The following is a 12,411-nucleotide window of genomic DNA, read 5'->3' as shown; positions in this document are numbered from 1 at the left end:
TACATACAAGGGAATGATGTTTTCATAAGGAAAAAATGTCGCATAAAAACAAATACACAATAAATATTAAAAACAAAAAGTGCATTAAAAGCAAAAATTACTTCACAGACCTAAACACCACAAGCACACCTGATATGGACAGTGAGAAAGTTGGTCAAAAAGTCATTTTGTGGAAGGTCTAAGTGTTGAGGCTGTTGAGGAACCTCACAGCCTGAGGAATGAAACTATTGCATAGTCTGGTGGAGGCAGCTTGGATGCTCTGGTACCTCCTGCCAGAGGGTAGGAGGGTGAAGTGGATATGGGAAGGGTGGGTGGGGTCCTTCACGATGCTGAGAGTCGTCCGGTTGCACCATGCATCATAGAGGGCCTGGATGGAAGGGAGAGCAGTTCCTATGATCTTTCCACTTGTCTTCATGATCCTCTGTAGCGATTTGTGGTCAGAGGCCTTGCAGTTCCCATGCCAGACAGTGATACAGCTGGTCAGAATGCTCTCTATGGTGCCTCTGTAGAATGTGATGAGGATGGGTGGGGGGAGAGTCAGTGTGGTATGGAAACTGCACATCAGCAGACCAGAAAGCTCTGCAGTGGATCATCAAGGTGGCCCAGCATGTCACCGATACCCAGCTCCCAGCCACGAAAGACATTTATCACAAATAGTGTCTTCGAAGGGGTCTCAGCATCAGCAGATCCCACCCACCCCAACCAAGGACTCTTCCCCCCCCTGCACTGTGGAAGGCACTACAGGAGCCTCAGAGCCCGCACCACCAGGCTCACAACAGCTTCTTTCCCCAAGCTGTTACCCGCCTGAACCTGGCTACCCACTGAATGTCTGTACATATGTTTATACTTGTGCTCTTTTTTACTTTCTCTTTAGCTTTTAGTCTTCATCTGTATATATCTTATACTATGTTTGGCTATGTCTGTCTTGCACTGTTTGGCGAAGCCGCAGCCCTCATTTCATTTTACACATGTGCCTGCACATTGTTTTTAATGACAATAAATTGAATTGAATTCTAGAAAGAATCCAACAGTTTCAAGAAGTATTATAAATCACTGTACTCCCAACCGCAAACTAATGACGACCTTCAAACTGAGTTATTTTTAGCCTCATTGAACCTACCATCTATTACTGATGAACAAAATGAAAAACTGATAGCTGAAATAAAAAAAGAGGAATTATACTCAGAAATTGTGGGACTAAAGGCAAACAAATCCCCAGGCACAGATGGCTTTACCTCTGAGTGGTTTAAATCGATGCAAGAACAACTGGGTTCAACACTATTGAGAGCTTTTAATTGGGTACTACAGAAAACAGAACTTCCATCCTCATGGAGGGATGCAATAATTTCCCCTACCAAAGGACTGGAAAGATAAACTAGATTGCGGTAATTATCATCCTATTAGTGTGTTAAATTTGGACTATAAACTGTTCACATCCATACTGTCCAAAAGAATACAAAATATTCTACCAGAACTTGCCTTAGACCAAACAGGTTTCATCAGACAAAGACAAACACAACATAATAACAGGAGAACGCTGCACATTATTAGACATATCACACAACAGGAAATAGAGTCAGTCATTACAAGTTTAGACACTGAGAAAGCATTTGACCCAGTCAGGTGGTCTTTCTTATATGAAGTGTTATCGAAATTCAGCTTTCACGAATCTATCATTGAAACATTTAAAGCACTATATGACAAACCATCCACAAGGATAGAAATTAATGGTGATTTATCAAAGTCATTCATTCTAGAACAAGGAACAAAACAAGGCTGTTGCACCTCATCACTCCTCCTTGACCTCTGAGCCAATGGATTTGACAAAATACTGAAATTAAGGGGATAGATATGCTATAAGAGGAACATAAATTTGCACTATTTGCTGATGACATATTGATATACCTAACGTAACCTACACAGTCACTCCCAAAATTTTTGAGTCTACTAGAAAAATATGAGACACTCAGGTTATAATCTTAACATCCAGAAAACTCAGATAATCACATTTAATTATGACCCAGCCAACCATATTAGGGGAAAATATAAATTGGAATGGGATGCAGAATCAATTGAGTACCTGGGGTATCAACCTGCCTAAAGATATCTCAAAATTATTTGACCTTAATTATGATCCAATGATTGCAAAGATAAAATTGGACATATTAATATGTCTCCTCGCCTGCCGCCCAATGACTGTTGGGATAGACTCTAGCATCCAACGACCCCAATTGGGATAAGCAGCTTGGTTAATGGACGGATGGATGGATGGATGGATGGATCGATATTAAGGTGGAATGCCATTCCCTTCTTGAATTTGAGTTCCAGAGTAGAGTCTATCAAAATGAACATACTGCCACGAATGTTATATCTTTTTCAGTCTCTCCCAGTAAAGATACCGACCAAACAGTTTACGGAATGGGACGGGTTGATATCCAGATACTTATGGCAAGGGGAAAAAACCGAGAATCAGGTATAACACTTTACAATTATAAAAATAATGCGGTGACATGGGCCTCCTCTGCTTACAAGAATACCATCATGCAGCACAGTTAAGGCCACTAATTCGTTTATGTGCGCCAGCATACTCCGCAATATGGAAAGAAATTGAAAGTGCAATGATAGAAGGGATACCAATAGCAGCAATGATAGCAGATACTGAATTACAAAATTAGATGATAAACAAAGATAACCCTTGGATTATTATACTATTGGAAACCTGGCAGGAGACAGTAAATTCATGTGGAGTAGGTGACTCATGTTAACTGTTACGGTGGTGTGCTTACAATACAGAACTTGTTCCAAATAGATCAGATGATAGATTTCAAACATGGATCACAAAAGGCCTAATTATTATACATTTGTCCACAAGGAGGCATTCCAGAGCTTTGAATCCTTACAGAAAAAACATGGTCTGGCATGAAATGATTTCTATAGATACCTTCAAGTTTGGCATTATTTTAACCAAAATCTAAAAGTAGATTTACAAATAGGAGAGATGGGGCATCCGGGTGGCAAAGCAGTCTATTCTGTTGCCTACCAACACGGGGGTTGCCGGTTTGAATCCCCGTGTTACCTCCAGCTTGGTCGGGTGTCCCTACAGACACAACTGGTCGTGTCTGCGGGTGGGAAGCCAGATGTAGGTATGTGTCCTGGTCACTGCACTAGCGCCTCCTCTGGTCGGTCGGTCGGTCGGTCGGGGCGCCTGTTTTGGGGGGGGGCTTAGGGGAATAGCATGATCCTCCCATACGCTACGTTCCCTGGTGAAACTCCTCACTATCTGGGGAAAAGAAGCGGCTGGCGACTCCACATGTATCGGAGGAGGCGTGTGGTAGTCTGCAGCCCTCCCCAGATCAGCAGAGGCATTGGAGCGGCTCGGAAGAATAGGGTAATTGGCCAGATACGATTCAATTAATCAAGGTCTTGTTAAGTATGTAATTGGTAGAATCAGGTATGTTAAATTAGGGTTGGAGTGAAAACCGGCAGGACGGTAGCTCTCCAGGAGCAGGGTTGGTGACCACTGCTCTAGAATGTACAAGGCCATTCTTCAGTCCAAGTCTGAGAACACACTGTACAGGTGCATCTCAAAAAATTAGAATATTGTGGAAGAGTTCATTATTTTCTGTAATTTAATTCAAAAAGTGAAACTTTCATATATTCTAGATTCATTACACATAAAGTGAAATATGTCAAGCCTTTTTTGTTTTAATTTTGATTACGGTTTACAGCTCATGAAAATAAAAAATCCAGTATCTCAGAATATTAGAATATTACATAAGACCAATAAAAAAAAAAGGATTTATAATACAGAAATGTCGACCTTCTGAAAAGTATGTTCATTTATGAACTCAATACTTGTTCGGGGCTCCTTTTGCATGAATTACTGCATCAATGCATAATTGATGCAGTAATTCGGCGTGGCATGGAGGCAGTCAGCCTGTGGCACTGCTGAGGTGTTATGGAAGCCCAGGTTGCTTTGATAGCGGCCTTCAGCTCATCTGCATCGTTGGGTCTGGTGTCTCTCATCTGCCTTTTAACAATACCCCATGGGGTTCAGGTCAGGCGAGTTGGCTGGCCAATCAAGCACAGTAATACCATGGTAGTTTTGGCACTGTGGTTAGGTGCCAAGTCCTGCTGGAAAAGGAATTCCGCATCTCCATAAAGCTTGTCAGCAGACGGAAGCATGAAGTGCTCTAAAATCTCCTGGTAGACGGCTGCGTTGACTATTGGCTTGATGAAACACAGCAACTTGGATTCTGTGCCTCTCCACTCTTCCTCCAGACTCTGGGACCTTGATTTCCAAATGAAATGCAACATTTGCTTTCATCTGAAAAGAGGACTTTGGACCACTGACCAACGGTCCAGTTCTTTTTCTCCTTAGCCCAGGTAAGACGCTTCTGACGTTGTCTCTGGTTCAGGAGTGGCTTGACGCTAGGAATGTGACACTTGTAGCCCAGTTCCTGGGCATGCCTGTGTGTGGTGGCTCTTGATGCACTGACTCCAGCCTCAGTCCACTCCTTGTGAAGCTCCCCCAAGTTCTTGAATCGGGTTTGCTTGACAATCCTCTCAAGGCTGCGGTCATCCCTGTTGCTTGTGAACCTTTTCCTGGCCCCAGGTAAACAGTGAACCAAGGCTGGCAAAGCTAATCTGATATTACATTACATTATTACATTGCAGGTTTATGATATTGCAGGTAACGGAGTCTCTTATCAATAGCGTGTGTTGCTTTACTCTGTCGACAGGAGCAGGAGAGGCACACTGGTCGGTAGGACTACCAACAGGGCTGGTGAGGGGTGAAAACCCGTTTGCAGTCAGGAGAGGTGACTGCAGACCAAGCCACATGACTGGTGGCTTGCTCTTGAAAGCCTTCCCATGCCAGTAAACAGAGACAAACTCCACCGCATCTGCCAATGAGGCTGAGCTAGTACTAACAATAGCAGGTCTGCTGTCAGGCCCAGGACTAAGGCTATATGGAGTGTCCATCACGTCTATTGTAATCATTGCCAAAAGAAGCTGCTCTAACTCACGGACACACCTCTCTAGTAGAGACAACCTCTGTCACTGCGGAAAAGTCAAGAAACACCATCGTTTTAACGAGATTGCTTTGACTGCAAACGCAATAGAGCTAATTTCTAAACTAGGCTAAGTTTGAAGTTAGCAACAAATTAGGAGCAAGAGGCTGACTGCTAAACACAAGCGTCGTTTGAGAAAGAAAACTACAGAATCTGGCATAAAGTGAACTAAGCACAGAAAATAGCTAAACCAGTAGAACAAATGAGAGGTTAGGGCAGAATATAGAGAAGAAATAGTAAGAGAATAAACAGCAGTTATCAATCTCACAAAGCTGACTCCTCATGAAGGCGGAAGCTGGAAACAGCTGGCAATGACGTCCATGGATGAAGGGCCACCAGAATCGGCGCCAAAGTTAAGAGAGGGTCTGATTGATTCCATGATGGCAGGTCAGCTTGCTGGACTGGCCCCACTGGAGAACATCAGAGCAGACAACATCGGAGATGAACAGGGTGCTGGGAGATCTGCCACTGGGATCTGGGTGGGTCTCCTGGGCGTGACAGATGCAGGACTCGAGATTCCCAAGAACAGCAGCCATGATGCACAAGGGTGGCAGGATGGGTTTAGGTTGGTGATAGGTGTCGTCCATGATGAACTTCAGGCTGCTGCCTTCTCCTCTGACCGCTCAAAGATTGCATATATTATTTCTCACCTGACTGGGCGAGCGGAGGCCTGGACGACAGCAGAGTGGAGTCGGAAATCACCTGTCTGCAATTCACTGTTGCTGTTCTCCAAGACCTTCACCCAGATCTTCCAGCAGACAGCCCCTGGACGGGAGGCAGCTCGAGCCCTGGTGAGACTGCGACAGGGTAAGAAGAGGGTCTCTGATTACGCCATAGAGTTCCGCACTCTAGCAGCAGAGAGTGATTGGAACTAGCCAGCCTTGTTTGATGCTTTTCTTGATGGACTTTCTGACACTCTCAAATACCAATTAGCCCCCCTGGACCTAGCTGCAGAGCTGGATTCCCTTATAGCCCTGGCTATAGAGATTGACAAGCGTCTGTATGAGAGAGAGAGAGACAGAACCAGACCCTGCAGTTCCCTGCCGCTCCAGCGGAGGCAACGGGTCAGCAGCTCTTCTTTTTCTTCCTGGCGACGCACTCCTCCTGCTGACTCTATCACAGCACCTCCCCCAGACACAGAGGAACCTACGCAGCTTGGCTGAACCCACATGACCCCAGAGGAACGCCAGCGACGAGTTTCAGAGGGTCGCTGCATCTACTGTGACCAACTGGGCCACTTCATCGCCTTCTGCCTGTTAAAAGACCGGGCTCGCCAGTGAAGGTGAGGGCACTGGTGAGCCGTACTTCGACTGTTTCTAATCCCTCTCGTTTGCAACCTCTAGTGTCTCTCCTCTCCCCTGCGTTCTCTCTTAAGTATCCAGTCCTAGTTGATTCCGGCTCAGATGCTAACCTAATGGACTTTGATCTAGCCAGGAAGCTGGGCCTCAAAACTTTCTGCCTCAACCAGCCCCTGGATGCCAGTGCCCTGGATGGCAGGCTATTATGTAAGGTCACCCATCGCATTCAGTCACTGCACCTGTCTTTTCCCGACTCTCACAGCGAAAGAATCAGCTTTCATGTCTTTCGAGCTCCTCAGCACCCACTTATCCTGGGATACCCCTGGGTCACACTCCACAGCCCCCATATAGACTGGAAAATGGGGCAGGTAATTTCATAAGGGAAGACTTGTGCAAAGAACTGTTTCTCACCTTCTCAACCTTTCAGCCTCTCATCTGGTCACCATCCCCAAACCAACGGTCAGATGGAGTGGCTGAACCAGGAGCTGGAGACCAGCCTGCGTTGCCTCGCCTCCCAGAGCCCCAACACATGGAGCAGTCAGCTCACCTGGGTTGGGTATGCACACAACTCTCTCCCATGTTCCTCATCTGGTCTCTCCCCATTTCAGTGTGCCTATGGATATCAACCTCCTCTCTTCCCTGCCCTCGAGAGGGAGGTCAGTGTGCCCTCTGCGCTGGCTCTGGTGCGCCGCTGTGGCCACACCTGGGCCCGGGCCCGATGCACCCTGCTCTGCAATTCTGAGCAGTACAAGAAGGCGGCTGACCGACGGCGGATCCCTGCCCCCACTTACAGGAGCAGCCAGAGGGTATGGCTATCCACTAAAGACCTGCCTCTCAGAGCGGAGTCCCGGAAACTTGCTCCCAGGGTTGTGGGGCTATTCCCTATTTCCAAGGTCATTAACCCAGTTGCTGTCAAGCTCAAACTCCCCAGAGCCATGAGAGTCCACCCATCCTTCCACGTGAGTCAGATCAAACCGGCCATAGAAAGCCCTCTGGTCCCTGCCTCCAGGCCCCCTCCTCCACCCTGTTTTGTCGATGGTGGCCCTGTTTACACTGTCTGCAAGCTCCTGGCGGTCCGGCGTTGGGGCTCCCAATACCTGGTCAACTGGGAGGGATACAGCCCGGAGGAAGGTTCCTGGGTCTCGGCCAGCAACATCCTGGACCCCTCCCTCATACGGGACTTCCATCGGGCCCACCCTGGCGACCCTGGGCTGTCTGGAGCCGGCCGTAGAGGGGGGGGGGCACTGTCACACCCCGTCTGGATAGTTAAGTTATCTTTTGTTTCTCCCAGTGTTCTTTGTCTTGTATTTTCCTGTTTTATTTTGATACTAACCTCTTGTCTCGTTTCAGGTCCTTTACATCCTGCCCTCATGTGTCTCCCTACTGTGTGATTACCTGCCCTGCCGTAATGTGTTGCACCTGTGTCTCATTGTCTCCCCTCCTCCAGAGTATATTGTCTTAGTGTTCCCTTCCTTCTTTGCCAGTTCGTCTTGTTCCTTGCGACAGTGTTCCGGCATTTTTCCCCTTGTGTAAGTTTCTTGAGCCCTATAGTTTCCTGACCTGTCTTTGCCTTTTTTGACCTCGCCTTTCGCCTGCCGATTTGGACACTGTTGCCTTGCTATCTGCTCACCTGTGTACCGACCTCATTTTTATTAAAAGGACTGATTTTTGTGAACTGAGACTGAGTCTGCGTTTTGAGTGCAAGCCTGTGGTTCAGTACTGACAATTAACTTACCTGGCAGAACAGCAAACCAGCAGTTTTGGTGGTCACTGAGGATCTGTTTAAGAACCACTGTCATATGCATACGATGCTTCCCCTATGCCTTTTCAACGACACCTAGTCTCCAGATTGTCCAAATGTGAACTGGTATGTACTGACAAAAGAGGGAAGGCAATTATTTCTGACTGGTGGAATTGACTGCAGGTTACAGAAGTAGCTACAGCAGAGGGTCTTGTAATAAAAATTGGTTTCACGTTGAACTGTAGGGACCAACAACAGACTACATCCATCCGTCAGTCAGTCAGCTTATCATGACATTTATGTCAAGTCTTAAAATCTGAGTCTAGCATCAAAGTTTACCGTAGATGAATTAAGAGACCCTGAGACCAAGCTGTTGTTGCGGTGGGTTACCTGCAGACTTCCACGGGGCCATGGATGCTAACTGCTTCTCATCAGCGAAGCTGTGGTTCACATTAACAGGGCTGTCCTCAGTAGGTCCTAGGGAATGGGAAGGGGCGAGGCTTCTATTGGGCGGGCTCGTGGTCATGACAACGCATGTTGCCGTGGTGACTTGCAGGCAGCAGGGATCCTGGGGGTTGCCTCTCGCTCTGCAGCTGTACTTCTCTGAGCACAGACCTGAGAGAGAGAGCAACAAAATTAGATTAACTTTAAAATTATTTTACATTTTCCTCCTTCAGCTAACGTTTTTTTTTCCCCCATAGAGATGTCGAGGGTCAAAGCCACATAACCTTGACCATAGATCGAACAAATATTTCTGTTATCCTACAATGACCATGGACAATGGAAATGAAGATGAACGGACACAGATGGAAAGAAAGATGGACAAAAAGACCGGCAGACAGACAGACAGACAGACATATGCAGACAAAGTAGCACACGGGCAGGCAGACAGAAAGACCTGTAATAGGGATGAGGACCCAGGGGATCTCATTGTCTTCCTCTTCTGCTCTCCTTCCAAAACGTTGTCCTCTGGGGGCACACTCCCTGCTGTGGGAGCTGGAACTGAACCCCTCCAAGCTGCTGTCAATATCAACCTGCTCCTGGACACACACACAGTGATTATGAATAAAACTTCGCTTGTTGTTTTGTTTGAATACTAACCACTGCTCTCCTTATTCTATCAGCCTGCTGAGACAAAAGGTTTTTATTCTAAGGCTTACTGTTCTAGACAGGCCTAACTCAAAACAGGTTTCCACATGGAAGATTGGATACTATGGATAAAGTCAGCAGTGAAGTGGAAAGAAACTGAATCAACTGGAGAATGATTTGTCAAACCTGAGAGGATTTATAAGAAGATAGACTACTTGGAAATATCAATCCAGGTGGACTGACATTGTCATTGATGGTGTCCCCAACGGAAATAGAAAAATCTCCGAGGATGGGAAGGTTTGAGGAAAGCAGGCCACTGTAAACTGTTTTAACTAAGGTTGTAACGGTTCACTAAACTCACAGATCAGTCTCTACCCCAGTTTTTGGATCACAGTTCGGTTTCCATATTACATCTTCATAAAAAAAAACATGACTAGAAAGAGTCAGGAGCTCCCTTGATAGTTTATTATAACATTACACGATAAGCCTGAAAACATGTTTAAGATGACTTGGCACCTTTCTTACAATGTCTACAAAAACCACGTTTCCTAGTAAAACAGTAACACGTTATCAATATGTTTCTATTTTTTTTTCAAATTTATTTCTTGTAAAGGTTGACCAAGTCATTATGTTTACGTTTCAACTTGCAGATGTTGACATTCTCTTGCTTACAATGAACACGTTTGATTTACACTGACGGTTAATCTGCTTTAGTCATCAAGAAGGAAAACTCTGAGGGGTAAATTTCAAGGAAAATGCCTGATTTTATATAGGAATAACAATAATAATAATTACATTTTATTTGTGGGCACCTTTCAGAGCACTTAAGGACACCTTACAGAACACAGTTAAAAAACAAGTAGCGCTGTATCAGACAGCATAAAATCAAAACAAAGCAGGGTAGCCAATAAAAAGTTAACACAACAGACAAGTATAAAATCATCATCTGCACAAAACTCAATGAAGTGTCGATCAGACTGAACATGCCAGTTTGAAAAGGTGCATTTTGAGATGGGATTTGAAGGTTGAAAGAGAGTCAATGTTGTGACTGTCTTGTGGGAAAGAGTTCCATAGGCGGAGGGCAGAATGACTGAAAGCTCTAGACCCCATGGTAGTCAAGCGGGCCAATGGTGTTGTGAGTTGGAGAGCAGAAAAGGATCTGAGAATATTGGACGGCATGTGGATATGAAGGAGTTCGGAAAGATATGAAGGAGCTAGGTTATTAAGGGCCTTAAAGGCGAGAAGCAGGATCTTGACATCAATACGGTATTTAACAGGAGCCAATGGAGTTGCTGAAGAACAGGAGTGATATGATCTATGGAAGGAGTTCTGGTAATGATACAGGCAGCTGAATTCTGGACCAATTGAAGTTTATGAGGACACTTGAGGAAAAGACCAAAGAGGATAAAACTGCAGTAGTCAATATGGGATGTAACCAGGGTGTGAATGAGTATGGCAGTGCTGTTAGGTGTAAGTGATGGGCGAAGATGATTAATATTGCTTAGGTGGAAGAATGCAGACCGAGTAGCATTGTTGATGTGAGCTTCAAAAGATAATGTGCTGTCCAAGATGACACCCAGACTCCTAACCTGAGGCGATGGAGGAACTACAGAATTGTCAATAGTTAGAGGAATATTATCAGGTTTAGCCAAAGTAGATTTAGTACCTACTCGGAGCACCTCGGTTTTATCACTATTAAGTTTGAAGAAGTAGTATGAAAACCAGGGTTTAATTTAAAGTAAGCAGTCAGAAAGGGAAGTGGGTGGAACAGTGGAGGTAGGCTTGGTGGATAAAGCTCGGTGTCATCTGCATAGCAGTGAAATTGAAGGTCAAATTTCCTGAAAATGTGGCCAAGAGGTAGTAGGTATATAATAAATAGGAGAGGTCCCAATACAGAGCCCTGGGGAACACCGGTAGAAAGGACTGTGATCTCAAAACTTTTTTTTGTCATTTAATTTTTATTAGGTTTTATTTCAAAGACACCTGTGCCAACTGGACAGAAAACACACACTCAAAGTTTTAGTTTTGTGTGCTATATTGTATATGGAGTATATGGAAATATCCTCCACAGATGCAGATTTCTTACATTGAGAAAAAAATAAAAACAGATCTCCCCTACTTTTAACACAAAACAAAAACAAAAACACACACACTCAAGAACATTAGAACAACTAAAGAAACTTCCCAGAAAAAAAGGGACCTTCGTTCCTTAAGTCCCTGTTGGAAGGTGGAGGATAATGTCAAAATGGGTGGCCCTCCCTAGTAGCGGAATGACTGACCTGCATGTACTACATTCCATATCCCCTAGATAAATCCAACATATACCATAATGCTAACCTGCTCAATCGGTAATTTCAGTATTTTTAAATTGTCTTACTATAAATTGCATTTAGCAGGCAGCTATCTTAAGGGGGGGGGGTGGAGAGAATTACTCAAATTTACCTCCCTCGTTTCCAGTCAGTTCAATTGTTGTTCCGTGTGATTTGTGGTCTTTTAATGCCGGGGTTGTCTTCTAAATTCCTGAAGCTTTTCTCTCACTCGTGTCTCCATTCGCTTTCCTCCATCCATGGCGTCTGCTCGTTGCCACGGAAACGCCTTTTGAGTGTTCTCCTCCATGTTGGAGCCTGAATCCTCTCTAGCGGTGACCGCCTGAAATCCCCTCGCTCGCAACTCCCGTGCGGCTTCCTGCGCGCTCTCGCAGGTCCGTGGTCCGGTGCTCCAGTAAATCTGAATCCTCGCAAATGGAGTTTGAAAGCGAATACCTTTCACTTTGTGTGCTTTTTAAAAATTTCTCCATAGGCACGGTGCTTCTCCATCACCTCATATGCATACTCACGGTCGAAGAAAATCTGCTTGTTATTTCTGTGAACTTTATTCTTCCCTGCCAATTTCAGGACGGTTTCTTTAACATCAAACTGCAGGAAATTTATAACAATGGACCTTGGAGTAGCATCGGGTCTTGGCTTGTGTGTCAGGGCACTATGAGCGCGCTGAATTTGGAGGGGCATATCGTCGGGTAAGGGGGGCATATCGTCGGGTAAGGGGAACTCCGTAGTCCGCAGGTTTTCCACAAACTTAAATCATCGAGTCACCTTCGGCATTCGCGGCACCCCGTACATCCGGATGTCATTTCTTCTGGATCTGCTTTCCAGATCGGCCACCTTTTCCCGCAGCCTGCGTTGTTCTGTCAGCAGATATAGCAGCACTTGCA

Source organism: Lampris incognitus, chromosome 2 (assembly GCF_029633865.1).
Source record: "Lampris incognitus isolate fLamInc1 chromosome 2, fLamInc1.hap2, whole genome shotgun sequence".
In the NCBI taxonomy this organism is placed as follows: domain Eukaryota; kingdom Metazoa; phylum Chordata; class Actinopteri; order Lampriformes; family Lampridae; genus Lampris; species Lampris incognitus.
The sequence above is the reverse complement of the archived record's forward strand: the minus strand, read 5'-3'. Positions refer to the sequence as shown.